The sequence below is a fragment of the Canis lupus genome, chromosome 31 (genome assembly GCF_003254725.2).
Source record: "Canis lupus dingo isolate Sandy chromosome 31, ASM325472v2, whole genome shotgun sequence".
Classification (NCBI taxonomy): Eukaryota; Metazoa; Chordata; class Mammalia; order Carnivora; family Canidae; genus Canis; species Canis lupus.
In genome coordinates this window covers 20,465,418-20,477,649 of record NC_064273.1, presented here as the reverse complement: position 1 = coordinate 20,477,649, position 12,232 = coordinate 20,465,418, and the positions used below count along the sequence as shown (strand labels likewise).

Genomic DNA, 12,232 nt, shown 5'->3' with positions numbered 1-12,232 from the left:
CCAACTTTTTTTCTTTGGTGAGATGTTTGTTCAGATCGTTTGCCAATTCTTTGTTGTCGATATTGTTTTTTTAAATAGATTTTATTTTGTGGATTTTGGGTCCACAATTTTAGATTCACAGCAAAACTGAGTGGAAAGTACAGACAGTTCCCATATATACTATGCCTCTTTATACTCACAGCCACTCTCACTTTTGCTCAATTTTAATTGAGTTCTTTTTTCTTATTGTTGGATTTTAAGGGGCTTTTGTATATTTTAGATACAAGTCCTTTTCAGCTGTGTTTTTTTGCGAGGATTTTATTTGAGTCATGGATTGCCATTTTATTGTCATCACATTATCTTTCATAAAGCAGAAGTTTTAATTTTAAGAAAGTCAAATTTACCTATTTTTTCTTTCTTGGATCATTTTTTTGGTAATGTGTCTGAAAGTTAATTGCCAAAAAAGATTAGCTATATATACTCATGTGAGCCCTTCTAGAAGTTTTTCAGTTCTGTGTTTTACACTTAAGTCTCTGATCTATTTTCAGTTAATTTATTTGAAATGTGTAAAGTATATGTTTAGGTATTTGTTTTCTGTGTTTACATAGGCACATTAAAATGTTTAGTACCATTTAAAAAAAAGAGTCTTCTTTTTATTCAATTACCTTTGCTCTATTGACAAGATCAGTTGACTATATATTTGTGTGGATCTATTTTCCATGTAAATATTGGAATCAGTTTGTCGATAAGAATAAAACAGCTCAATGGGATTTGGGTTGGGGTAGCATTGAATCCAGAGATCCAGTTGGAGAGAATTGTCATCTTAAAAATATTTAGTCTTATGTATAAACATTTGATATTCATCTATTTGTTTAGATTCTCTTTCATTTGTTTCATCAGAGTTTTGTAATTTTTTGCATATAGATCTTGCACATACTTTGTTTGGTTTATACTTAAATATTTCATTTTGGTACTATTATAAATGGTTTTGATTTTCAATTTCAAATCCAATTATTCACTGCTTTTATGGAGAAAAATGATAAACTTTTAAAAATATTTTATCTTATTTATTCATGAAGCACACAGAGAGAGAGAGGCAGAGACATAGGCAGAGGGAAAAGGAGGTTCTCTGTAGGGAGCCTGATGCAGGACTCAATCCCCAGGCCCAGGATCATGTCAAAGGCAAATGCTCAACCACTGAGCATCCCAGGTGCCCCAATGATTAACTTTTTAATCTAAACCATGTGTATTTGTTTCCTAAGGCTGCTGCACTAACAAAGTTCTATGAGCTGGATGAGTGGTTTAAAATAACAGAAATTTATTCTTTCACAGTTCTGAATGCTAGAAGTCAAGATTCAAGGTATCAGCAGAGCCATGCTCTTTCTGAGAGTCTATGTAGAACTTCCTTGATTATTTCTAACTTCAAGTATTAGATTTTCATCTTTGATGTTCCTTGGCTTACAGATGCATTGCTTCATTCTTTGCCTCTGTTGTCATATGATATCTTCCTGATTGCCTTTGTCCAAATTTCCTCTTCTGATAAGAACACTAGTCATATTGAATTAGAGCCCACCCTAAAGGTCTTATTTTTCATTGAATTACATCTGTAAAGACCCAATTTCCAAACAGGTCACATTCAGAGACAGCTGAGTTAGGATTTCAACATAATTTTTAGGGGAAAAAATCAACCCTATGTATCCTGTGACATGGTTCCTATGTATGTATACTATGTACCCTGTGACATTGCTATACTAACTAGTTAGTTTCCAGAAGATTTTGATGGACTCTTTGGGGTTTTCTTTTTTTTTTTTTTTCCTTTGGGGTTTTCTACATAGATATAATAATGCCCTTCAAACAAAGACATTTTTTCATCCTCCTAATATGTATACCTTTTATTTCCTTTTCTTGTCATACTAACTAGGACTGCCAATACGATGTTGAATAGGAGTAGTGAGAGAACATTATTGTCTTGTTTTCAGGCTTATAAGGAAATTGTCTATTTCCTCACCATCCAGTTGATATTAGATACAGATTGGTTGTAAATGTTCTTTGTCATGTTGAGGAAGTGTCCCTCTGTTTCTAGTTTAAGTAGAGTTTTCATCATGACTGGGTGTTGCATTTTGTCAAATGCTTTTTAAAAAATATCAATTTAGGGATCCCTGGGTGGGTGGCGCAGCGGTTTAGCGCCTGCCTTTGGCCCAGGGCACGATCCTGGAGACCCGGGATCAAATCCCACGTCGGGCTCCCGGTGCATGGAGCCTGCTTCTCCCTCTGCCTGTGTCTCTGCCTCTCTCTCTCTCTCTCACTGTGTGCCTATCATTAATAAGTAAAATTAAAAAAAATAAAAATATCAATTAATATGATCATATAAATTTTCTTCTTTAGCCTATTAAAATGAGAGGTTACCTTGAAAGATCTTGGAATGAATATTTATTGAACTATCCTTGCCTATTAGAATATTTCCCACTTGGAGCATAATTCTTTTAATATAATGTTAGATTTGACTCAATATTTTGTTGAGCATTACTGCATCTATGATCACAAGATATAAGATATATAATTTTCTTTTACTAGAATGTTTTTATCTGATTTTGTTATGATGGTAATTCCAGCCTTATCAAATGTAGTAGGAAGTGTTCATTGCTTATATTTTGTGAAATAGTTTGTGAAGAATACAAACTCTCATTTCTTTTGTAGATGTTTGGTAGAATTTACCAGTGAATTCTTCAGTACTCGGGGCTTTCTTTTTAGAAGGTTATTAACTACTGCTTAAGAATCCTTAATAGACAGATGCCTGGGTGGCTCAGTAGTTGAGCATCTATCTGCCTTTGGCTCAGGGCACGATCCTGGGGTCCCCAGATTGAGTCCCACATTGGGATCTCTGCTGGGAGCCTGCATCTCCCTCTGCCTATATCTCTGTGTGTGTATGTGTGTGTGTGTGTGTGTGTGTGATAAATAAATAAAATAAAATCTTTAAAAAAGTAATCCTTAATAGATATAGACTTATTCATGATTTATTTCCCCTTGTGTGAGTTTTGGAAGTTTCTGTTCTTCAAAAAATTGGTCCATTTCAGCTAAATTTTGAAATTTGTTGTCACAATGTTGCTCATAATATCCCTTTATTATCCCAGTCGACTTGCACCATTTCAAGCTCTTGCATCTCCTACATTTTTTTAATTCTATAAAGACTTCTAATTTTAGGCCTTTTCTCACATTTTAAGCAAACAAAAATAATAAAGGGAATATTATCCATAAAATCTGGGGATCATCTCATTTTACTTGGCTATTTAAAAAAATAAGAAATAAGAAATGATATAAAAGTTAATGGCATCTATAGCTTTTATTTTAGATTTCAGTGAATGAATGCACTATTACTGCCATGATGTTGCACTGTTTGAAATACGATAGTTTCTTTTCTGAAAAAGAGAATTTGAACAGTCATTGCTTCAAAGACTGCAGAGTAACACACATACTTTATATTATCTATGATTACTGCTAATCTGTAAAGGTAAGAAAAACAATAGCATAATAAAAGCTATAGTAACAATATATTGCTGAAATAATTTATACTTTTACATTTTTTCACATATTTTGTCTCATTTGATGCAGTTTATGTTGAGATCATATTCTATGAGAGATGAAAATGTTTTATAAATAATTTGAAAATCGCTACTTTCTGGGCTTGAAATTCTCTTATAAAACACCTGTTTATAAGTGGTAAGGAGTATCTTATTTGAGGCGCTTATTTTCTCCTAAGATTACTTTTCAGATATTAGTTTTTATAGAATTGTAGAGAGATTATATAGATACATTGGCTTAAAGTAAACTTATCAAGCCTTACCATTTCTAATTTATACGAAGGAGTTTACCTTTTTGAATATTTTGCAGTCATTGTTATTCATTGAGTATAATGCAGTTGTGCCTAGCAGATGCAAGAAATCCTAAGGCATGTGCCAAAGGCAAAATGTATAAAGCTAATTGTAGCATAACATTTCAAACTACACCAAAATCATATAACTTCACATGGATAACTAAATAAAATATATTTTGTAAAATATAGTATAAATAAAAACACTTTATGACTAGGTCTGAGGTTATAAATTCAAAGCCTTGAGGTCGTGATAAATGAAAATTATAGCATTTGGAATAATTTTACGCATGTTAAAGCATCTATAGAAAAACACATTACAAAGAAATAGATATTTTAATTAACTTAAAATTGCACAACTATAATTTTGTGTGTTCATATATTTTAGTACTCTCCAGCTCTGATAGTTATTTCCTGGTGTCTTAAAATTTCTCTTTCTAAGCTACTACTTAGCAAACCTTTAAGTCGATTTGGAAATTGAAATGCACTCATTCATTAGTTCAATATATATTCAGAAATGACAAGAGTTAGTGGACACTGTCCATTTGTTGGAATAAAAGTGTAACTGGAGGTCCTAGATTTAGATGGATAAAAAACATCCTGAGATTTAAGATTCTGCTGTGACTATACGAAGAAATGAGTTTGATGGAGTCATGGGATTAGATTATTGATATTAGACCAAACAACATATAAGAGTAAACTAAGTCGGGGATCCCTGGGTGGCTTAGCGGTTTAGCCCCTGCCTTTGGCCCAGGGCATGATCCTGGAGTCCCGGGATTGAAACCCACATCAGGCTCCCTGCATGGAGCCTGCTTCTCCCTCTGCCTGTGTCTCTGCCTCTCTCTCTCTGTGTCTTTCATGAATAAATAAATAAAATCTTAAAGAAAAAAAAAAAGAGTAAACTAAGTCTGGTAGCAGAAATCAAACCAAATCAAAACAGTGGAAGAGAACTTATCTGTGTCCCATGATCAAATTATGTATAACCCTGTACAAATACTTTTCTCTACTTGTCATCATTTTCAGTTGTAAAATAAGAAGTTTGAACTAAATTGTTTATAATCTCATGCCTATGGTCAAGGGTGCTTGGAATCATAGGTTTGGAGTAAAGATGTAAAACAATGATTTGAAGCATGTCTAATAATTATTTAAAGAAGCAAAGACAAGGCACCAATTTATTCTTGGATTTTAAAAGGTTTAGAGAGCTCCTCTAGGGACACCTGGAAGAGTGGCAGTGCTTTTCCTTAATAATGAGCTCTTAAAGTGATATTTTCCTAAATGATCAAGGTGGTGAAAATCTCATGCCAGCAAGTTTGTTTTAATTACAGAATATGTAATAAGCATGACCAATTGTTCATAGTATCTTATCAACTTTTAAAGAAATTCATAACAAGTACAGATTTCAATGAGACATTAAAATAACATTACAGCATAATCTCTGGGAATTGGCAAATATACAAATTAGCTATAAAGAAAAAAGAGATTATTAAATATCATTGGTTCTTAAAAAGTTCTACATTCATTACATAGAGAAAAATGAAATTATGTAACAGAAAACAAAGGGTTTTTAAATATTTTTTAAAGTTTTTTTTTTTTTAAGATTTTATTTATTTATTCATGAGAGACACACAGAGAGAGAGAGAAGCAGAGACATAGGCAGAGGGAGAAGTAGGCTCCCTGTGGGGAGCCCAATTTAGGACTTGATCCAGGATCCCGGGATCATGTCCTGAGCCAAAGGCAGACGCTCAACCACCGAGACTGCCAGGCGTCCCCAAAACAAAGTTTTAATTAATAAAATGTGAACAATTGGTTAAGTTTTGGTCTGATTCAATGACTCTTTACTTTTGAAATGATTTATTGCCAAACTCTTTTATAGAGTGTAAAATGCTGTACGAAGATTATTTTATATTAAGAACATTGATTTATACTCATTTGTATTGACCTTTGCTATTAAGCTAAAATATATGCTATTTTGAATATGTTTTGAGATTGCCATAATTTTCTTGCTATATACTACTTCTTAATATAAATATCCCTAAAGTAATTTAAATATATTTTGTATTTCAAAAATCATGTAACATCATTTTATCATTTTAGTGATTTTCATAAAGCACAATTATACTTATGTGACATGAATACTTATCAGCATAATCCTTAATATTTTAAGCACAAATTCGATTTATATTAATATATGTTTTCATATGGTATAAATGTATACACTTTAAAAATTATTGAATTATATTGACTTCCATGATGCTTTATGATTAAATTTTAAAGCATGCAATTACTTCAAAAACTATAAACGTAAGAGCACAAAATGAACTTTTTAGTTTACTATGTTATAATTAATCAAGATTTCCAATTGCATTGCTGAATGGTAAGCATATATATTTTAATTTAAAACATTTTTAAAAGTTTTTATTTTAACCACCTGGGGCTCAACATCCCAAGTGCACTCCTTAATCCCCCTTGCCTATTTAACGCATTACCCCATCCACCTCCCCTCTGGTAACTGTCAGCTTGTTCTCTTTAGTTAAGAAACTGTTTTAGTTTGATTCTCTCTCTCATTTTTTCCCTTTGTTCATTTGTTTTGTTTCTTAAATTCTGCATACAAGTGAAATCATATGGTATTTGTCTTTCTCTGACTAACTTATTTCGCTTAGCATTATCCTCTGCAGGTCCATCCATGTCATTGCATATGGCAAGGTTTCATTTCTTTTATGGCTGAATAGTGTTCCATGTTCACATTTACCACATCTTCTTTATCTATTCATAAATAGACATTTGGGCTACTTCCATATTTTAGCTATTATAATAATGCTGCAATAAACATGGAGGTGCATGTATCCCTTTGAATTAGTGTTTTTATATTGTTTGGGTAATACTCAGTAGTGAGATTGATAGATTATGGGGTAGTTCTATTTTTTAACTTTTGAGGAACCTCCATACTGCTATCCACAGTAGCTGCACCAGTTTGCATTCCCACCAACATTGCACAAGGGTATCTTTTTCTCCGCATCCTCACTAATACCTACTGTTTCTTTCTGTTGTTGATTTTATCCATGATGACAGGTGTGAGATGATATTTTATTGTAGTTTTATTTTGTATTTTCCTGATGATCAGTAATTTTGAGCATCTTTTCGTGTGTCTGTAGGCCATTTGTATGTCTTCTTTGGAGAAATGTCTGTTCATATCTTCTGTCATTTTTTGATTGGATTGTTTTTTAGGTATTGAGTTTTATAAGTATTTTATATATTATGAATATTAACCCTATATGGGATGCATCATTTGCAAATATCTTCACTCATTCAGTAGGTTGCCTTTTAGTTTTGTTGATTGTTGCTTTCACTGTGCAGAAACATTCATTTTGGGATGCCTGAGTGGCTCAGTTAATTAAATGGCTGCCTTCGGCTCAGATCATGAACTCAGGTCTTAGGATCCAGCCAGATGTCAGGTTCCTCGCTCAGTGAGGAGTTTGCTTCTTCCTCTTCCTCTGCCCCTCCCTCCCCTTGCTTATGCTTGCTTTCTCTCGAATAAATACATAAAATCTATTTTTTTAAAGGAACTTTTATTTTGATGTAGTCCCAATAGTTAATTTTTGTTTTTGTCTTCCTTGCCTCATGGGATTTATCTAGAAAAAAGTTGCTATAGTCAATGTTAGAAAAATTACTGCCTATCCTCTTTCTTAGGACTTTTATTTGTCTCCTGTCTCACATTTACATCTTTATTCCATTTTGAATTTATTTTTGCATATGGTGTAAGAAAGTGTCCAGTTTTCCCACATCATTTGTTGAAGAGTTTGTCTTTCTTATTGAATATTCTTTCCACTAAGATGAATTGATCATATAGTAGTGGGTTTATTTCTGGGTTTTCTGTTCTATTCCATTGATATATGTCTGTTTTTGTGTCAGTACCATACTGATTTGATTACTACAGCTTTGTAATATAACTTGAAGTTCAGAATTGTGATGGCTTCAGCTTGGATTTTCTAGGTTTTTTTTTAAGGTTGCTTTGGCTATTAAGGGTTGTCTTTTGACATACACATTTTAGGATTGTTTGTTCTAGTTCTGTGAAAAATGCTGTTGGTATTGTGACACAGAATGCATTAAATGTGTGGACTGCTTTGGGTAGTATAAACATTTTAACAATATTTGTTCTTCCAATCCGTGAGCATGGAATGTCTTTCCATTTCTTTGTGTCCTTTTTAATTTCTTACATCAATGTTTTATAGTTTTCAGAGTATAGGTGTTTCACCTCTTTGGCTAGGTTTATTCCTGGGTATCTTACTATTTTTGATGCAATTGTAAATAGGATTTATTCCTTAATTTCTCTTTCTGCTGCTTCATTACCAGTGTATAGAGATACAGCAGATTTCTCTACATTGATTTTGTACCTTGTGTCTCTACCGAATTCATGTATAGTTCTAGCAGTTTTTTGGAGGAGTCTTTCAGGTTTTCAATATATAGTATCATATCATCTGCAGACAGTGAAAGATTTACTTCTTTCTTACTGATTTGGATGTCTTTTATTGCTTTTTATTGTCTGATTGCTGTGGCAAGGACTTCCAGTACTATGTTGAATGAAAGTGGTGAGAGTGGACATCCTTGTCTTGTTCTTGACTTTATGGGAAATGCTCTCAGTTTTTTTCCCACTGAGGATATTGTTAGCTGTGGATTTTTCATATATGGCTTTTATCATGGTGAGATATATTTTCTCTAAACACACTTTGTGGAGGGCTTTTATCATGAAAGGATGTTGTGTGTTGTCAAATGCTTTTTCTGCTTCTATTGAAATGATCATATGGTTCTTACCCTTTCTCTTATTGATGTGATGTATCACATTGATTGATTTGAGGATACTGAGCCATCTTTGCAACCCAGGAATAAATGCCACTTGATCTTGGTGAGTGGTTTTTTTCTTTTTTTTTTATGTTTTGTTTGATTTGGTTTGCTAGTATTTTGTTAAGAATTTTTACATATAAGTTCAAGAGATATAGGCCTATAGTTCTTTTTTTGTGTAGTGTTTTTATCTGGTTCTGGTGTCAGTGTAATAGAATGAATTTGGAAGTTTTCCTTCCTTTTCTGTTTTTTGGAATGGTTTGAGTAGAATAGATACTAACTCTTTAAATTGATATATTCTACCTGTGAAGCTATCTGGTCTTGAACTTTTGTTTGTGGGGAGTTTTTTGATTACTGGTAATCAGTCTGTTCAAAATTTCTATTTCTTCCTGTTTCAGTATTGGCAGGTTTATCTTTCTAGGAATTTATCTACTTCTTCTAGGTTGTCCAATCTTTTGGCATATATTCTCTTATGATAACAATATTCATAATATTCTATTATATTTGTTTGTATTTCTGTGGTGTTGGTTGTTATTTCTCCTCTCTTATTTGTGATTTTATTTATTTGGGTATTTTCTCTTTTTTTCTTGATATGTTTGTCTAGAGGTATATAAATTTTATTGATTCTTTTTTTTTCAAAGAACCAGCTCCTGGTTTCACTGATGTGTTGTATTATTATTTTTTTAGTTTCTATATTATTTATTTATACTCTAATCTTTATTATTTCCTTCCTTCTGCTGGTTTTAGGTTTTGTTTTTATAGCTCTTTTAGGTGTAAGGGTAGATTATTTCTTTGAAATTTTTCTTGCTTCTTGAGGTAGACCTGGATTGGTATAAATTTCCCATTTTAGACCACTTTTGCTGCATCTGAGAGGTTTTAAACCATTGTGATTTCATTTTCATTTGTTTCCATGTAGTTTCTTATTTCTTCTTTTATTTTCTGGTTGGCCCATTTATTGTTTAGTAGTATGTCATTTAACATCGATGTATTTGTGGTCTTTCCAGAATTATTCTTGTAGTTGGCTTCCAGTGTCATAGCATTGTGGTCAGAAAATATGCATGGTATGACTTTGATCTTCTTGAATTTGTAGAGGTTTGTTTTGTGAGCTATTCTGGAGAATGTTCTGTGTGCACTTGAAAAGAATGTGCATTCTGCTGTTTTAGGATGGAATATTTTGAATATATCTGTTAAATCTCTCTGATCCAGTGTGTCATTCAAAGCTTTTCCTTCCTTGTTGATTTTTCTGTTTATATGATCTGTCTGTTGATATAAGAGGGACATTAATCCCCTACTATTATTGTATTATCATTGATTGATTAATTCATTTATGTGTGTTATTAACTGTTTTATGTATTGAAGTACTCCTATGATGGTTTCATGAATATTTACAATTGTTATATCTTCTTGTTGGATCATTCCTTTTATTATTATATAGTGTCATTCTTGTCTTTTGTTACAGTCTTTGTTTTAAAGTCTTTCTTGGGGCAGCCCCGGTGGTGCAGCGGTTTAGCGCCACCTGCAGCCCGGGGTGTGATCCTGGAGACCCCGGATCGAGTCCCATATCCGGTTCCCTGCATGGAGTCTGCTTCTCCCTCTGCCTGTGTCTCTGCCTCTCTCTCTCTCTCATGAATAAATAAAATCTTAAAAAAAAAAAGAAAAAAATTAAAGTCTTTTTTGTCTGATATAAGTATTGCTATTCTTTTTAAATTCATTTGCCACACAGGTGTTTCTCCATCCTCTCATTTTCAATCTGCAGGTGTCTTTAGGACTAAAATGAGTCTCTTGGGGCACCTTAGTGGCTGAGTTGATTAAGTATCTGACTCTTGATTTCAGCTCAGGTCATGATCTCAGGGTACTGGGATCAAGCCCCAGGTAGGGCTTGGTGCTCAGAACAGAGTTTGTTTGAATTTCTCTCCCTCTACCCCTGCTTACTCCTCCCTTGCATGCACTGCATGCACACACTCTCTCTCTATCTCTCTCTCAAGATAAACAAATAGATCTTTAAAAAATAAAATAAAATCAGTCTCTTGTAGGCAGCATGTAATTAGGTGATTTTTTTTTATCCATTCTGTCACTTTATGTTTTTTATTGGATCCTTAATTCCTTTTACATTCACAGTAATTATTGACAGATATGTTTTTATTGCCATGCTATTACTTGTTTTGTGCTTGTTTTTGAAGATTTTCTTTTATCTTTCCTTGTCTTTCTCTTTTATGTTTTGCTAATTTTCATTAGTGATATATTCAGACTTCTTTCTCTTTATTCTTTTCATATTTATTAGTTTTGATATATAGTTACCATTAAGCTTGTATATAACCTCTTCTGTGCATAGCAGCTATATTAATTTAATGGTTGTTTAAGTTTGAATTCATTCTTTTCTTTTTAGGTGTATATTAGTCCTTACATTTTAGGTATATGTTATTATATTTTAATACCCCGTTTTTGTTAGTTCCTTTACTGATATTTTTCAGAAATGTTCATTTTACTGCTCTTGTGTTTCCTATCTGTGTACTGTCACTTTAGTCTGTCCCTTCCGCTCAAGGAGTATCCTTTAATATTTCTTTCAAGGCTAGTTTAGTGGTTATGAACTCCTTTAGTTTTTATTTATCTGGGAAACTCTTATCTCCTTTTATTCCGAATGATAGCCTTGCTCAATAGAATATTCTTGGCTGCAGATCCTTTCCATTCAGCACATTGACTATATCATGCCACACTCTTCTGGCTTGCAAAGTTTCTGTTGGAAAATCTCCTGCTACTTTAATGAGTTTCCCCTTGTAAATTAATGACTTCTTTAAGTCTTGCTGATTTTAAGATTTTTTATTTATCATGATATTTTTCCAATTTAACTGCAATATGTCTTGGTGGGGGTCTGCTTTTGTTGATTTTCATGAGAGATCTCTGTGCCTCTTAGATCTGGTTATCTGTTTCCTTCTCTAGATTAGCCAAATTTTCAGCTACTATTTCCTCAAATAAAATTTCTGCTCCCTTATCTCTCTTATCTCCTGAGACTCCTATAATATGAATGCTATTATGTTTGATGAAATCATTGAGTTTTCTAAGTCTATTCTTATATTGCATAATTATTTTCTCTTTCTTTTGTTCAGCTTGATTATGTTCCATTACTCTGTCTTCTAGATCTCTAATTTGTTCTACTGCTTCTTCTCTCCTGCTGTTAGTTCCATCAAGCAGGTTTCTCATTTTATTTATTGAGCTTTTATCTCTGCTGTGTTATTCCTTATCTCTATGTTAAGGGTCTCACTTAGGTCTTTCACTCCTTTCTCAAGTTCAAGTAGTATCCTTATGATTATTGCTTTAAATTCTCTATCAGGCATATTATTTATATCTATTTCACTTCTATCTTTGATTGTGGCCTTGTTCTGTTCTTTCATCTGGGATAAATTTTTCTGTCTCCTCATTTTGTCTGCCTCTCCATGCTTATTTCTGCATATTAAAATATCAACTGGGTCTTCTGCTCTTGAAAGTAATAACTATGAAGAAGAGGTCCTACAGTGCAATGTCCCAAAAACACCAGAATCTAGCACTTCAGGA

General features: G+C 33.0%; 1 long non-coding RNA gene across 1 annotated transcript in view; it reads right to left on the bottom strand.

Annotated features, from left to right (window-relative positions):
* LOC112661758 (uncharacterized) overlaps positions 1-12,232 on the bottom strand; it is a 48,310-nt gene that overhangs the window by 34,747 nt on the left and 1,331 nt on the right. The gene's annotated exons all lie outside the window — the stretch shown is intronic.